Genomic DNA, 13,926 nt, shown 5'->3' with positions numbered 1-13,926 from the left:
ATTCATATTCTATGCAGCTGCAATGCTCCACAGTGAATGGAACTGTGATCATTGCTTCATTAAAAAGGGACCCTCCAGAGCCCCATTTTTTATGCCAGTGGGGATTCCAGCTGTGTGACCCTCAGTAATCAGTAAGGTATCACCTATTCTGTGCATAGATGAAAACTTGCATTCTTGGTACAACCCCTTTGAAGAAGCACTCCCATCAATGTTTAATTCCTCTAAATGTATTGCAGTCATCATATTATATAGCACAGTGTACTTACAATTGCTCCTTCTGCCTTTCTACCCAGTTAATTCTCCTTTCCATTAGGATTATGACATCAATGATGAAAAACTAACTAGCTGAATCTTCCTAAGCTCTATGTAGAAACAGGAAGTCTCTTTTCCCTGCATTAGTCATTATTAGAACTACAATTCTACATCACTGCAAAGACCCTGGCAGCCCAGCTCCACCCCACTTCAACTTCTGACTCCACTTCTCCCTATTCTGCACTGCTAGGGGTTAGCAGTGATATAGAATTGTAGTTCTAATGATGACTCTTGCAGGGAAAGAGACTTCCTGTTTCTACATAGAGCGTAGAAGGATTCAGCTAGTCTGTTTTAATCACATGATATCATAGACCTAATGGAAAAGAGAAGAATTATCTGGGTAGAAAGGCAAAATGAGCAATTGTAAGTACACAGTGCGATATAATATGATTGCAATATATTATGAGGATAAAAACTTTGATGCAAGGAGGAGAAGGACGAGGAGGAGGAAAAGTGCTTCTTTAACTGTTTATGCTTAGTGCTCAAGGTGACCTACCATAATACAAGCCCGTGTTATAGAGATGTAATAAGTTTTTTAGTAGATGGAACCGGATGCCAATTCTACAATAAATGGAGCTACAACTACACATAATGAATTCATAGTCACACGGACAGGAAACCTTGCTAACCTGCAGTACACCGAGGGGGATTGTACGCAGCTAAATACAGCAGTTATACTGTGTGTATACAGGTAACACTAGAATCAGCATTTACAGTTGTGGCCAAAAGTATTCACACCCCTGCAATTCTGTCAGATAATACTCAGTTTCTTCCTGAAAATGATTGCAAACACAAATTCTTTGTTATTATTATCTTCATTTAATTTGTCTTAAATGAAAAGACACAAGAAGAATTGTCCTAAAGCCAAATTGGATATAATTCCACACCAAACATAAAAAGAGGGTGGACAAAAGTATTGGCACTGTTCGAAAAATCATGTGATGTGTGATAAAACACTCCGGGATCGCCTTTGCTGGGGTCAAAGGTCACGTGCGTTCAGCATAAAACTCAGGCGCAGAGCTGGGATTCGGGTATAACTGACCCTGGGTCAGGTTTATTAATGGTGAAAGCAATGCATAAAAGAAATAAAACATAAAACAAATCCTTGCCTGTCCGGCACTAACTAAACAAAGTACAACCTAACTACCAACTGGCGGGCTTCTCCCGTCCAGCCAAACCACAGTTGCAGTGGGCACTGCTTCCACTCACGTGTGTCTCTCACACAGACAGGCTCTCTGTGTTCCCAGGCTAAGACACTCACACAACCACCTGGCATCCTTTTATATCCACCTCCCATTATCCATTAGTAAGCAGGTGCGATACTGACCAGACTAGGCCACATAGGAAAGGAATCTGGGCGAGATATACCTGCCCTCATCCACTATTCCCACATGATTCTCACAGATGCTTCTCTAATTTGTGTAATTAACAGCACCTGTAACTTACCTGTGGCACCTTACAGGTGTTGGCAATAACTAAATCACACTTTCAGCCAGTTGACATGGATTAAAGTTGACTCAACCTCTGTCCTGTGTCCTTGTGTGTACCACATTGAGCATGGAGGAATGAAAGAAGACCAAAGAACTGTCTGAGGACTTGAGAAATCAAATTGTGAGGAAGCATGAGCAATCTCAAGGCTACAAGTCCATCTCCAAAGACCTGAATGTTCCTGTGTATACCGTGCGCAGTGTCATCAAGAAGTTTAAAGCCCATGGCACTGTGGCTAACCTCCCTAGATGTGGATGGAAAAGAAAAATTGACAAGAGATTTCAACGCAAGATTGTGCGGATGTTGGATAAAGAACCTCGACTAACATCCAAACAAGTTCAAGCTGCCCTGCAGTCCGAGGGTACAACAGTGTCAACCCATACTATCCATCGGCATCTGAATGAAAATGGACTGTATGGTAGGAGACCCAGGAATACCCCACTTCTTACCCCAAGACATAAAAGCCAGGCTGGAGTTTGCCAAAACTTACCTGAAAAAGCCTAAAACGTTTTGGAAGAATGTTCTCTGGTCAGATGAGACAAAAGTAGAGCTTTTTGGGCAAAGGCATCAACATAGAGTTTACAGGATAAAAAAAGAGGCATTCAAAGAAAAAACACGGTCCCTACAGTCAAACATGGCGGAGGTTCCCTGATGTTTTGGGGTTGCTTTGCTGCCTCTGGCACTGGACTGCTTGATCGTGTGCATGGCATTATGAAGTCTGAAGACTACCAACAAATTTTGCAGCATAATGTAGGGCCCAGTGTAAGAAAGCTGGGTCTCCCTCAGAGGTCATGGGTCTTCCAGCAGGACAATGACCCAAAGCACACTTCAAAAAGCACTAGAAAATGTTTTGAGAGAAAGCACTGGAGACTTGGTGGCCAGCAATGAGTCCAGACCTGAATCCCATAGAACACCAGTGGAGAGATCTAAAAATGGCAGTTTGGAGACGGCACCCTTCTAATATCAGGGATCCTGGAGCAGTTTGTCAAAGAAGAATGGTCTAAAATTCCAGCAGAGCATTGTAAGAAACTCACTGATGGTTACCGGAAGCGGTTGGTCGCAGTTATTTTGGCTAAAGGTTGTGCAACCAAGTATTAGGCTGAGGGTGCCAATACTTTTGTCTGGCCCATTTTTGGAGTTTTTTGTGATATGATCAAGGTTTTGCTTTTTGCTTCATTGTCTTTTGTGTTTTTTCATTTAAGACAAATTAAATGAAGATAATAATACCAAAGAATTTGTGTTTGCAATCATTTTCAGGAAGAAACTGAGTATTATCTGTCAAAATTGCAGGGGTGTCAATATTTTTGGCCACAACTGTATGACCCAGCCAGAATAGCAAACATGTCACCCTCCAATTGTAAGAGAAGAATAATGTGTTACTGTCAAAACCCCAAACGTTAGCTGCAGCTCACAGTCCTTGGACTTTTAGCCTTGTCCCAATATGATTTGCCAAACTTCGCTTCATTTTGTTTAAACAGTAAAATATATTAGGGATTCTATTGTAATATCTATATTTATTTATTTAACTCACTTATATAATGCCATTAATTCCACAGTGCTTTGCAGACATCATCATATACAGTGTATATAGAAAATCAAAGTTGCCACTCAAGGAAACCCTATATCAAGGGGACCAAGCAGGCAAAGTGAACACTTGAATTGTGTCAACAATAGGATATTTTATACTACACAATTGCAAATATAACAAAACACAAAATTATATTGAAAAACAGGTGTCTCTCGTGTGAGGATGAGAGAAATAACAGCAGTGCATACAGAAACAATGATCTCATGCATCTATGAAGCCAAAGCATACTAGGTAAGTGTAAAGAAAACCTATTAAAGTGCAGCCATGCATATACTGTAGGTCAAGCTACTCCTAATCTATTTTGCAATAAACAGTGCTAAATAGGACAGAGAGAAATATCATACAGTAAGTGCAAACTGCACCGTGACAGAATCTAACACATGTAAAAGCAAGTATTGTTAAAGTGCATATGCATGTAAACTATAGTAGTCATCTTCTTTTACAGCAGCAAAGTGGTTATTAAAAATCTCAGTGCAATGGAGAACACTATCATGGTATAAAACATTCTTTTACCTAAAATATTGAGCTTTCCTGGTGAAGATTGTAGCAGGATATGTCAAGCATCCCTCTGTCCCAGGAAAGCTCCATATTTTAGGTAAAGCACTTGACCCCTGAGGAAGCCAATGCGAAACGCAAGGGAGAGATTTACTGCAAGATTGGGCTCTGTATAGAAGGGCTGAGGAGACAGATATATTGCAGGAGGTGGCTCTGTACATAGGTGACAGTAGGAGAGATTTACTGCAGGATAGGGCTTAGTGTAGAAGGGCTGAGAGGACAGACATATTGTAGGAGAGGGCTCTGTACACGAGAGAAGGAAAGATTACTGCAGGATTGAGCTCTGTGTAGAAGGGCAAAAAGAGGATTTAGAGATCCTCCAAAAATTTAAAAAATAATAGCAAAAGGCAGAGATGCTTACCTGCCCAGGCCTCCAAACAAATGCATTATCAGGATGCAGTGGACTCAAGTAGTTAAGATGGTGGCAACAGAGGTGCAAAAATACCGATGAAACAACCACTTACATCAGGCCCGGATTGGCAATATAACTAACCGGGCATTTTCCCGCTGGGCCGCTGTCACGTGGGCCACGGGCGGCAGCGCCCGATCATCTGGCCGCTTGCCAGCTGCTGCGGCCACTGTTGCTCCTGCCGCCGGCCCTCTGCGGGCATGGCGGTGATAGTTTCAAGTTCCTCCCGCACTGCAGGGAGATAAGCCACCACGCCCACCCCCCACGCACCCCATCCTCGCCTTAGCATGAGACCCCCTCCCCCCAGCCACTCACAGCGTCGTACTCGCTTGCCTGCTCGCTCTGTTCGCAGGACCTGTGATGAGGTCACAGGAGGGGAGGAGTCAGGGGGGTCACATGATCAGCAGGAGCCTTTGTCCAGACCCCCGATCATGTCACCCCTGACTCCGCCCCTCCTGTGACCTCATCACAGGTCCTGTGCGCTCAGCCTTGCCTCTACCGTCTGCAAGACTCTGCTTTGCTGTTGTCATGGTGCTGGTTGAGGTATGTATGTGTGGGGTCAGGATTTACAGTGTGGATGTAGCAGAGCTGTGTGTGTACGAGGTGTACGGAGCGGAGCCGTGAGTGTACGAGGTGTACGGAGCGGAGCCGTGAGTGTACGAGGTGTACGGAGCGGAGCAGTGTGTACGAGGTGTACGGAGCGGAGCAGTGTGTACGAGGTGTACGGAGCGGAGCAGTGTGTACGAAGTGTACGGAGCGGAGCAGTGTGTACGAGGTGTACGGAGCGGAGCAGTGTGTACGAGGTGTACGGAGCGGAGCAGTGTGTACGAGGTGTACGGAGCGGAGCAGTGTGTACGAGGTGTACGGAGAGGAGCCGCGCGTGTGTACGAGGTGTACGGAGAGGAGCCGTGTGTACGAGGTGTACGGAGAGGAGCCGTGTGTACGAGGTGTACGGAGAGGAGCCGTGTGTACGAGGTGTACGGAGAGGAGCCGTGTGTACGAGGTGTACGGAGAGGAGCCGTGTGTACGAGGTGTACGGAGAGGAGCCGTGTGTACGAGGTGTACGGAGAGGAGCCGTGTGTACGAGGTGTGCGGAGAGGAGCCGTGTGTACGAGGTGTGCGGAGAGGAGCCGTGTGTACGAGGTGTGCGGAGAGGAGCCGTGTGTGTACGAGGTGTTCGGAGAGGAGCCGCGCGTGTACAAGGTGTACGGAGAGGAGCCGCGCGTGTACGAGATGTACGGAGAGGAGCCGCGCGTGTACGAGGTGTACGGAGAGGAGCCGTGTGTACGAGATGTACGGAGCGGAGCCGTGTGTGTGTACGAGGTGTACGGAGCGGAGCCGTGTGTGTGTACGAGGTGTACGGAGCGGAGCCGCGCGTGTACGAGGTGTACGGAGCGGAGCCGCGTGTGTACGAGGTGGACGGAGTGGAGCTGTGTGTATGGAGTGGAGCCATATGTGTACGGGATGTACGGAGCGGAGCCAAGTGTGTACAAAGCATACAAAGCGGGCTTTTCCCACGGACACAGGAGTACACGGCGGAGCCCCGAGGAGCATTTTAAAACACACACATGACGTTCCACCTGAAGTGATGTGCTGGAAGCTGACCGGAAATGAGAATTTCTTGAGGAGATTGTGACGGAACCAGGAATGCTTCAGATCCATCACCGTGTCCTCCTCCGACAGCGCAGACAGCAGGATCGCCTTGGAATCGGGGATGCCGGCCATGTGAGCGGATCATGATAGGTCCTGCACCGGGAGGCTCAGGTGGGCACTACAATGGGAGCCGGGCTGCTATAGTATCTTTGTAGAATCTTTCTTTATTTCTTTCTCTCTTTTTCTTTCTTTCTTTCTCTGTTCTTTCATTCTCTGTTCTGTCTTTCCCGCATTTTCTTTCTCTCTCTGTTCTTTCTTTCTCTCTCTAATCTTTCTTTTTTCCCTCTCTGTTCTTTCTTCCCCTCTTTCTTTCTTTTTCTTTCCTCTCTTTCTCTCTGTTCTTTCTTTTCTTTACTTCTTTCTTTCTCTCTCTGTTCTTTCTCTCTCTCTCTGTTCTTTCTTTCTTACCCCTCTTTCTTTCTCTCACTGTTCTTTCTTTGTCTCTCACTGTTCTTTCTTTCCCCTTTCTTTCTCGCTCTCTCTGTTTTCTTTTTCCTCTCTCTCTGTTTTCTCTCTTCCTTAGTGCCAGTCAGTGTGACCATAATGCCAGCCACTGTGCCCTCAGTACCAGTGAGTGTGATCAGCAGTGCTAAATGGGTGCGATTAGGTGTGGACATGGGTGTGACTAGTTGTGAAATGGGTGTGGCTGGGCGTGGCCAAAATTTGCAGCGGCGCGCTATGCGCGCCGCAGTCTTTGTCCATCTTTCCCTTCAAAAGTTGGGAGGTATGATATGGGCGGCTATGACCAGGGGGTCTGGTTGCCCAATAGAGAGCAGTTCTGCCAGGAATTCTGTAATTATGCATACAAAAGGGGACAGAGATTTGGGAGGAGTACTGTACCTAAAAGCAATAAATAGGACTGAGCTGAAATACTGGGCACAGCTGTGACTACATGTTATATAGTTGTGTTAATCTCCTCTCACTTCTTGTAAACTACAAGTGTACAAAGATATGACTTATGGATATGGGACGGACCCCCACTCCATGTTAAAACCACCATAACTACAGTAAACCTAGGCACTAGAATAAATACACAACACATTATTTTGGTTGTCAAAATGGCCACAGCTTTATTTAAATCACAGGATTAACACAATCACAGTAGGAGTCAGGTGAAGTGCTAGTACATTGGGATTGACAAGTACTGTGATATCCCAGCTGTCTGACATACAGAACCAGGCCAGACAGCCATAAAGGGGCGGCACACACTGGCTTGCCATTCAAGCAGAGCCAGTAAACTTTCAGGGCACCAATGACCCTATTATCCTCACTCCTGTGCTTAACCACTGTGGCCGCCCCTGATTGACGTTACCATTACAACGTCCTTGAGGCTGGCCACCAAAGCCGAGCCTGTTCACCACCATGAGGTTTTACATCCTCTATTAGTTAAAATGAGTCCACCTTAACTTGCCTGCAACTTCCACCTGACTCCTAAACCGCCACCAGAGAGGCCATTTGACACCTTAAATGGACTCGCCCCCACCAACCATGCCTAATAAAGCCATCAACCATTTCTACATGCTATGGAAAGTCTGTGCACACAAGTAATAAAATTAAAATTCCAGAGCTCCGACAGATTAATTTTATCGATGCCATGCTACCCAGTTATAATCGATAATACGGTAACTACAGCAAAATAGCAGTTGTTAAACATCCTGCAATGAGGATCCCATAATGGGGAATGTGGAAAGTAAGCCATAATTAAGGTCATAGCCACAATCTGAATACCTGCATAATGACATCTGTCATGCCTCAAAAAACTATTATACCGCATGTATTGTAGCCAGCTCTAATAATTCACCAAATCACAGATTTTAGTTCTAGAAACCACCATTATTTACAGTAGCTGTGCAGTAAAATGTCTTAAACCCACTTACTATCACTACCCGAAAAGTGATGAACATATCAATAGAAAGATATTATAAATAGGGAGTAATTAAAACTATACACAATATAACATCAACATTATAACCGACCATAAAATAACATTCAAAATATCTGGAAGCAGCAATTTAAATAAACCTAAAGCAGAAAAAAAAAATCTACAAAGGCATTATTAATAACCCGGCCACGCCACTGTTAATTGTTTTTTATGCACTTGATAACATTTACTGTTGACCTCTCCAACTGGGTCAAAGGCATTGGGAATAGGCATATTGCCCTTTTTGTTAATGCACTTGATTACTTTACCCTTAGCGGCTCCCACTGGCTCAAGGGCACCGGGAGTAGGCATACTGCCCTTTGTGTTAATGCACTTGATGATACCCTTAGCCGCTCACACCAGCTCAAGGGCATCGGGAATAGGCATATCGCCCTTCATGTTAATGCACTTGATTACTTTACCCTTAGTCACTCCCACTGACTCAAGGGCACACAGATCAGGTGCAGTGCTCTTCAGTTTTGTGCACTAGATAACTGCATTGTCCAGACGACAACCTTGTTCTCTTCACCCCTCCAGCCGCCGTCCCTGGCACAGAGGAGCCAATTTCTTCTGTAGGCATGCAAAATATGATTGCCCTGACCCCAGGGACATTACCCTAACAGGGTCCTATAAAATATAAATGCTTCTGGAGACCAGGGGGCTATACCTTGATGGTCACCCCTCCATACCAGGGGGCCATACCCGAGATGGTTACCCCCTCCACACCAGGGGGCCATACACGAGATGGTTACCCTCCACACCAGGGGGCCATACACGAGATGATTACCCCTCAAAACCAGGGTGCCATACCTGAATTGGTTATCCTTCCAAACCCAGGGGGGGGGGTCCGCGGCCAGTTTATTAACAAATAACAAACATTTACAATAAGTATTAAATACACAATCATATACGACATGAGGGGAGGGTTCTTGGAGCCCCAAAAATACTGGCTAAATATTTTGGCAAACACACAAGAACTTAAAAAATCCACGTTACCCACAGCCGTAAACCACCAGCTCGAGGGCACCAAACATCCCATTCCGGGAAGTCCAACCACCGAAAGCTCCCGGGTAACACCCCGTCCAGAGTTACCCGTCCAGAGCCGTAACCAAAAGCCAGATCCAGAATTTTAACTTCCAATTCCTTTTTGCTGATTCAGCATCAACTCCAAGAACCCCACCCAGAGGTCCATACTTAATATGGTTACCCCTACTGACCAATTTATAAATAGCTTCCAGGACCCACTAAAAGGAAAACAAATGTATGGTTTTTTTTTTGTTTTTTGTTTTTTAAATTCATGTTCTTATTAAAATAAACATAAAATAAACTTTAAAGCATAAATCATATTAATACGCTGGGGGGAGTCCTTAAAGCTCCCAAATCTGGTGATTACCAAACATAAAATGTACCAACAATTACACCCAGCTGTTACCCCCACTAGATCGGGAGCACATAGCCACAAGGGTTCCAACGTTCACTTGAATTTCCTCCACCTTTCACCAGGTCCAGAACCATATTAACTTCCAAAAAGAGGAATCCATATCCCAATGAATCCCCCAGACAAATTTCTAACCAACTTCTAGGACCCCCCTAACCACCAGGCTCCAGGTAATCCACTCAGGCCTGTGCCATCTGCCATCTTAAGTAATATAAAATAAGCACTTGGTGGGTATACACTGATCCCCTTTTTTTTTTTTTTTTTTTAAGTTATTATTCACACCTTTATTAAAACAAACATACCATAAAACATCAAAACATAAATAATATTAACACGCTGGTAGGAGTCCTTGAAGCTCCCAAAATCCAGTGATTACCAAACATAAAGTGAACATAAAATGTACCAACAATTACTCCCAGCCGTTACCCCACCAGCTTGGGAGCACCATAACCACAAGGGTTCCGATGTTCACTTGAATTTCCTGGGGATCCGACAAACCCTTGCCGAAACTCCCCTCCACCTTTCACCAGATCCAGAACCATATTGAATTCCAAAAGGAGGAAACCATATCCCAATGGATCCCCCAGACCATATTTAGCCAACTTCAAGGACCCCTCCAACCGCACAAAATGTGGGATAAGTGAGGGTGAAAAACTCACAGGTTTACAACCAAGGTATACAACAGGTTAATAATGGAAAATATTCCATCGTAAGGTCCAGAAATAGACAGAGATGGGCAATGCTGTGTTATATGAGAAGCCGCCTGCTCCTCTACAGCAGATACAGACTCTAATCACCAGCTGCGCATAAATGGTAAGAAATATGTAGGTCTAATATAAGCTGCCTGCAGCCATAGGTGTGTGTGCAGAAAACTGCAAGTTCTGTATCCCAGCCAGTCACTCTACTACATACAATTACAATAGACGAGAGACAGGGCTGAAAACTGGGCCCATGATGTGTCCTCCAGAGCAATGTGCAGCCTCACACTAGGAGTGCCCCCTCACTGCCCGCCATGTGCTGAGTTATTAGTGCCCCCTCACTGCCCGCCATGTGCTGAGTTATTAGTGCCCACTCACTGCCCGCCATGTGCTGAGTTATTAGTGCCCCCTCACTGCCCGCCATGTGCTGAGTTATTAGTGCACACTCAAATGTGCCGAGTTACTCCCCGATTATTTATTTTACACATGATAAAACATAATCCATTCAGGCCTGTTCCATCCACCATCTTAGGTAATATAAAATAAGCTCTTGGTGGGTATACTCTGATCATGCAACATACGAGGGGGAGGACTAAAGGCAGCAATCGCTACAGAAATCAAGCACTAAGCTGGAAGTCATGTCCAGGTTATATGTACAGCCAGGAAAATAACCTGGAGACACAGGATGTCTATACCCAGCATGATCCGTATATAGCAGAGTGAGGAGTGATATCATGTATACAGACCTGTGGTACAGGTTAAGTATACAGCACAGGAATAGAGCCTTTACATATACACCACATATAGTGAGTAACCTGGTTCCACAGGATCTGCACACCCAGCCTCACAGTATGTAACAGAGATGAGGTCACATACAGCTCATCAGACTCCATAACTGGGATGGGGGGATAATCCGCACACAGCATGATCAGTATATAGCAGAGTGAGGAGTGATATCATGTATACAGACCTGTGGTACAGGTTAAGTATACAGCACAGGAATAGAGCCTTTACACATACACCACATATAGTGAGTAACCTGGTTACACAGGATCTGCACACCCAGCATCACAGTATGTAACAGAGATGAGGCCACATACAGATCATCAGACTCCATAACTGGGAAGGGGGGTAATCAGCACACAGCAGGGTCAGTATACAGTGCACTGACATGAAGTGCAGCCTCTCATCATCATACATATACCATCCCCTGACTGCTCCTCTCACCATCATACATATACCATCCCCTGACTGCTCCTCTCACCAGTGTCTCTAATACATGTGACTGCCCAGCTCCACCATAGTAATGGCAGACACTCTATGTGTCCCTGCCCTGTCCTATCATACATAAACCCAGAACTCATGAAGACTGTGTATAATACAGCAGTAATGTGGTATATCAGAAATGTCTGCAGGGTGGTCACACAAAAACTGCCTCTGCAATAAGTGAAGGAACATGGCAGCTACATGAATTACTGAGGTAATCTTGATCCCAGATATGATGTAGGAGCTGATACTACCCTAGTACACACTACACAATGTCTGAGGTGAATGCAGAGTAGTATATCAAACATGTCTGCAGGGAGGTCACACGGAAGCTCACAGTCTGTGAGGAAAATGTAGCATGCACATGAGGGACATGGCAGCTACATGAATTGCTGAGGTAATATTGGTCCCATACATAATGTAGGTGCTGATACTACACTAGTACATGATGTCTGAGGTGAATGTGCTGCTATCATCTGTCGTGTGAGGTGATAACCCCAGTATTATACTCCCTGACACTGCAGACATGCTTCCTCCTGTTCATCCTGTCCAAGAAAGAGGGAAGAGACACAGATTTCCTGCTCTATATAAGCCCCACCCTCCTCACAGTAACCCACCAGGCACAGACATACTGTGCTTCTTACTCTGAAAGCAACATCACTCTAGCTTAAAAATCTACACTATACCAAAAAGCTGCAGGAGTAAAGGTCCACCCATCCCCAAGTCATGTCCTCCTACGCCTATGGCTCCAGTGGTTTCTTTATATAGTCACCATGTGACTAGTGGGCCTGTGTAACTTCAAATGCCAGGGCTGAATTTTAGTCCCAGTCCGGCCCTGACTTACATCCTACCAATCACAATGGAGAGGGTGGTTGCTTGGTATATTACTGCACAAAAAAGACATATGTAGCGCTGTTCACTCAATGGTAATGCACAGCATCCAGGTTAACAGCCAATTAGTGATGCCCATACTATTCGATCAGGCGGACTGCAGAGCGTCCCATGCATCCCATGTGAAAAGACACCACAGTTTACAAGACCAAATGGGCCCAACTGGACCCTAGATAATAAAGTGCAAAAAACACATATAAAAATATGTGAGGTATTAGTTAATATTTTGGCCAAAATACGCAAGCTCGCAACCTGCATCAAGGGTCCTCACGCTTGTGAGTCCTAACACTAAACAACTAGCACAAAAAGAGGATTTAGAGATCCTCCAAAAATTAAAAAAAATAATAGCAAAAGGCAGAGATGCTTACCTGCCCAGGCCTGCAAACAAATGCACTCACAGCCTACCAATCACAATGGAGGGGGTGGTTGCTTGGTATGTTATTGCACAAAGAAGACTTGTATGTGGCGCTGGTCACATCATGGTAATGCACAGCATCCAGGTTAACAGCCTATTAGTGATGCCCATACTATTAGATCAGGCGAGCTGCCCAGCACTATCCAAATGCATCGCATGTGAAAAGACACCACAGTTTACAAATGAGCCCAACGGCACCCTGGATAATAAAGTGCAAAAAACACGTATAAAAATATGTGAGGTATTAGTTAATAGTTAATATTTTGACAGAAGGCGGGATTTACTGCAGGATACGGCTTCGTGTAGAAGGGCTGAGAGGACAAACATATTGCAGGAGGGGACTCTGTACATAGGTAACAGAAGGAGAGATTTACTGCAGGATAGGGCTTTGTACAGGGGCTGAGATTTGTTAACCTGAGATTACTGCCTGGTTCAGTGACACCAGTGATGCAAACCTGCAAATGTCACCATATTAATGCAAACACAGGGTCATCTTCTGATATATGCATTTTCAGTTTCACAAAATTGATCTGTATGCAGCAGGCAACAAACACAGTTCTGCCATTGTGGAGTATTGCAGGAGAGTTTAGCTCTGCTAGAAATAGCTATTGATGTGAAATCACAATGCTGCTGTGCTAATGTAGATAAAATTGGTTAAGCCGGGTACTGTACAGGAGTGTACAGAAGCAAAAGGTAAATGTTATACTTGGTTTAGGTTGAAGAGAAGGCAGAGGAGAGGGGGAGAGGGGTTTGCAGCACTGAAGAGAAGCAAGGTGCTGCTTTTAGATGTACCGTAGTTTTAGCAGGTAAGTATTGGACTGTCCATTCTGCTATGTAAAGATGGATGCACATAGGGACAGATAGAGATGAAAAAGATACACAGGTACAAGAAAGAATCTTTATGTTGGGCTTGATCTGTATATTAATATTAATGAGTATGCCTTTACTGTGCTTTGTGAAAATCAATGCGATTGTGGGACTAACACTTCAAGGCTGCGCTTCCTTTTGTGAACAACGGACTAGACAAGCGATATATTTGCAACGATTCTTGGTTAGATTTTGTGCTCCAGTGTGAATAAGATGTAATAAATGGCTATTGCACAACTCTCAGCAGGGCACATTACTCACGAAACTGAACTGTTTCTGCCTTTGTGGGTCTGGATGTGATTTCACAGGAAATAGTTTCTTCAACTTTATAATCTGCACCTGATTTTCTTTTAAGAGATGCAGAAAAAACATTCTCCCGTCATTTCGTCCACATATCAGAATGCAGTTTCCAGAGGCACAGCTAT

The 13,926-nt window shown here is 44.8% G+C and overlaps 1 protein-coding gene across 4 annotated transcripts in view; it reads left to right on the top strand.

Annotated features, from left to right (window-relative positions):
• Window positions 1–13,926, top strand: part of MXRA8 (matrix remodeling associated 8) — a 160,680-nt gene that overhangs the window by 89,875 nt on the left and 56,879 nt on the right. The window lies entirely within an intron of this gene.

The sequence above is a fragment of the Dendrobates tinctorius genome, unplaced genomic scaffold, assembly GCF_039654945.1.
Source record: "Dendrobates tinctorius isolate UK_male_01 unplaced genomic scaffold, ASM3965494v1 ptg000086l, whole genome shotgun sequence".
Lineage (NCBI taxonomy): Eukaryota > Metazoa > Chordata > Amphibia > Anura > Dendrobatidae > Dendrobates > Dendrobates tinctorius.
This window is presented reverse-complemented; position numbering and strand designations above follow the sequence as displayed.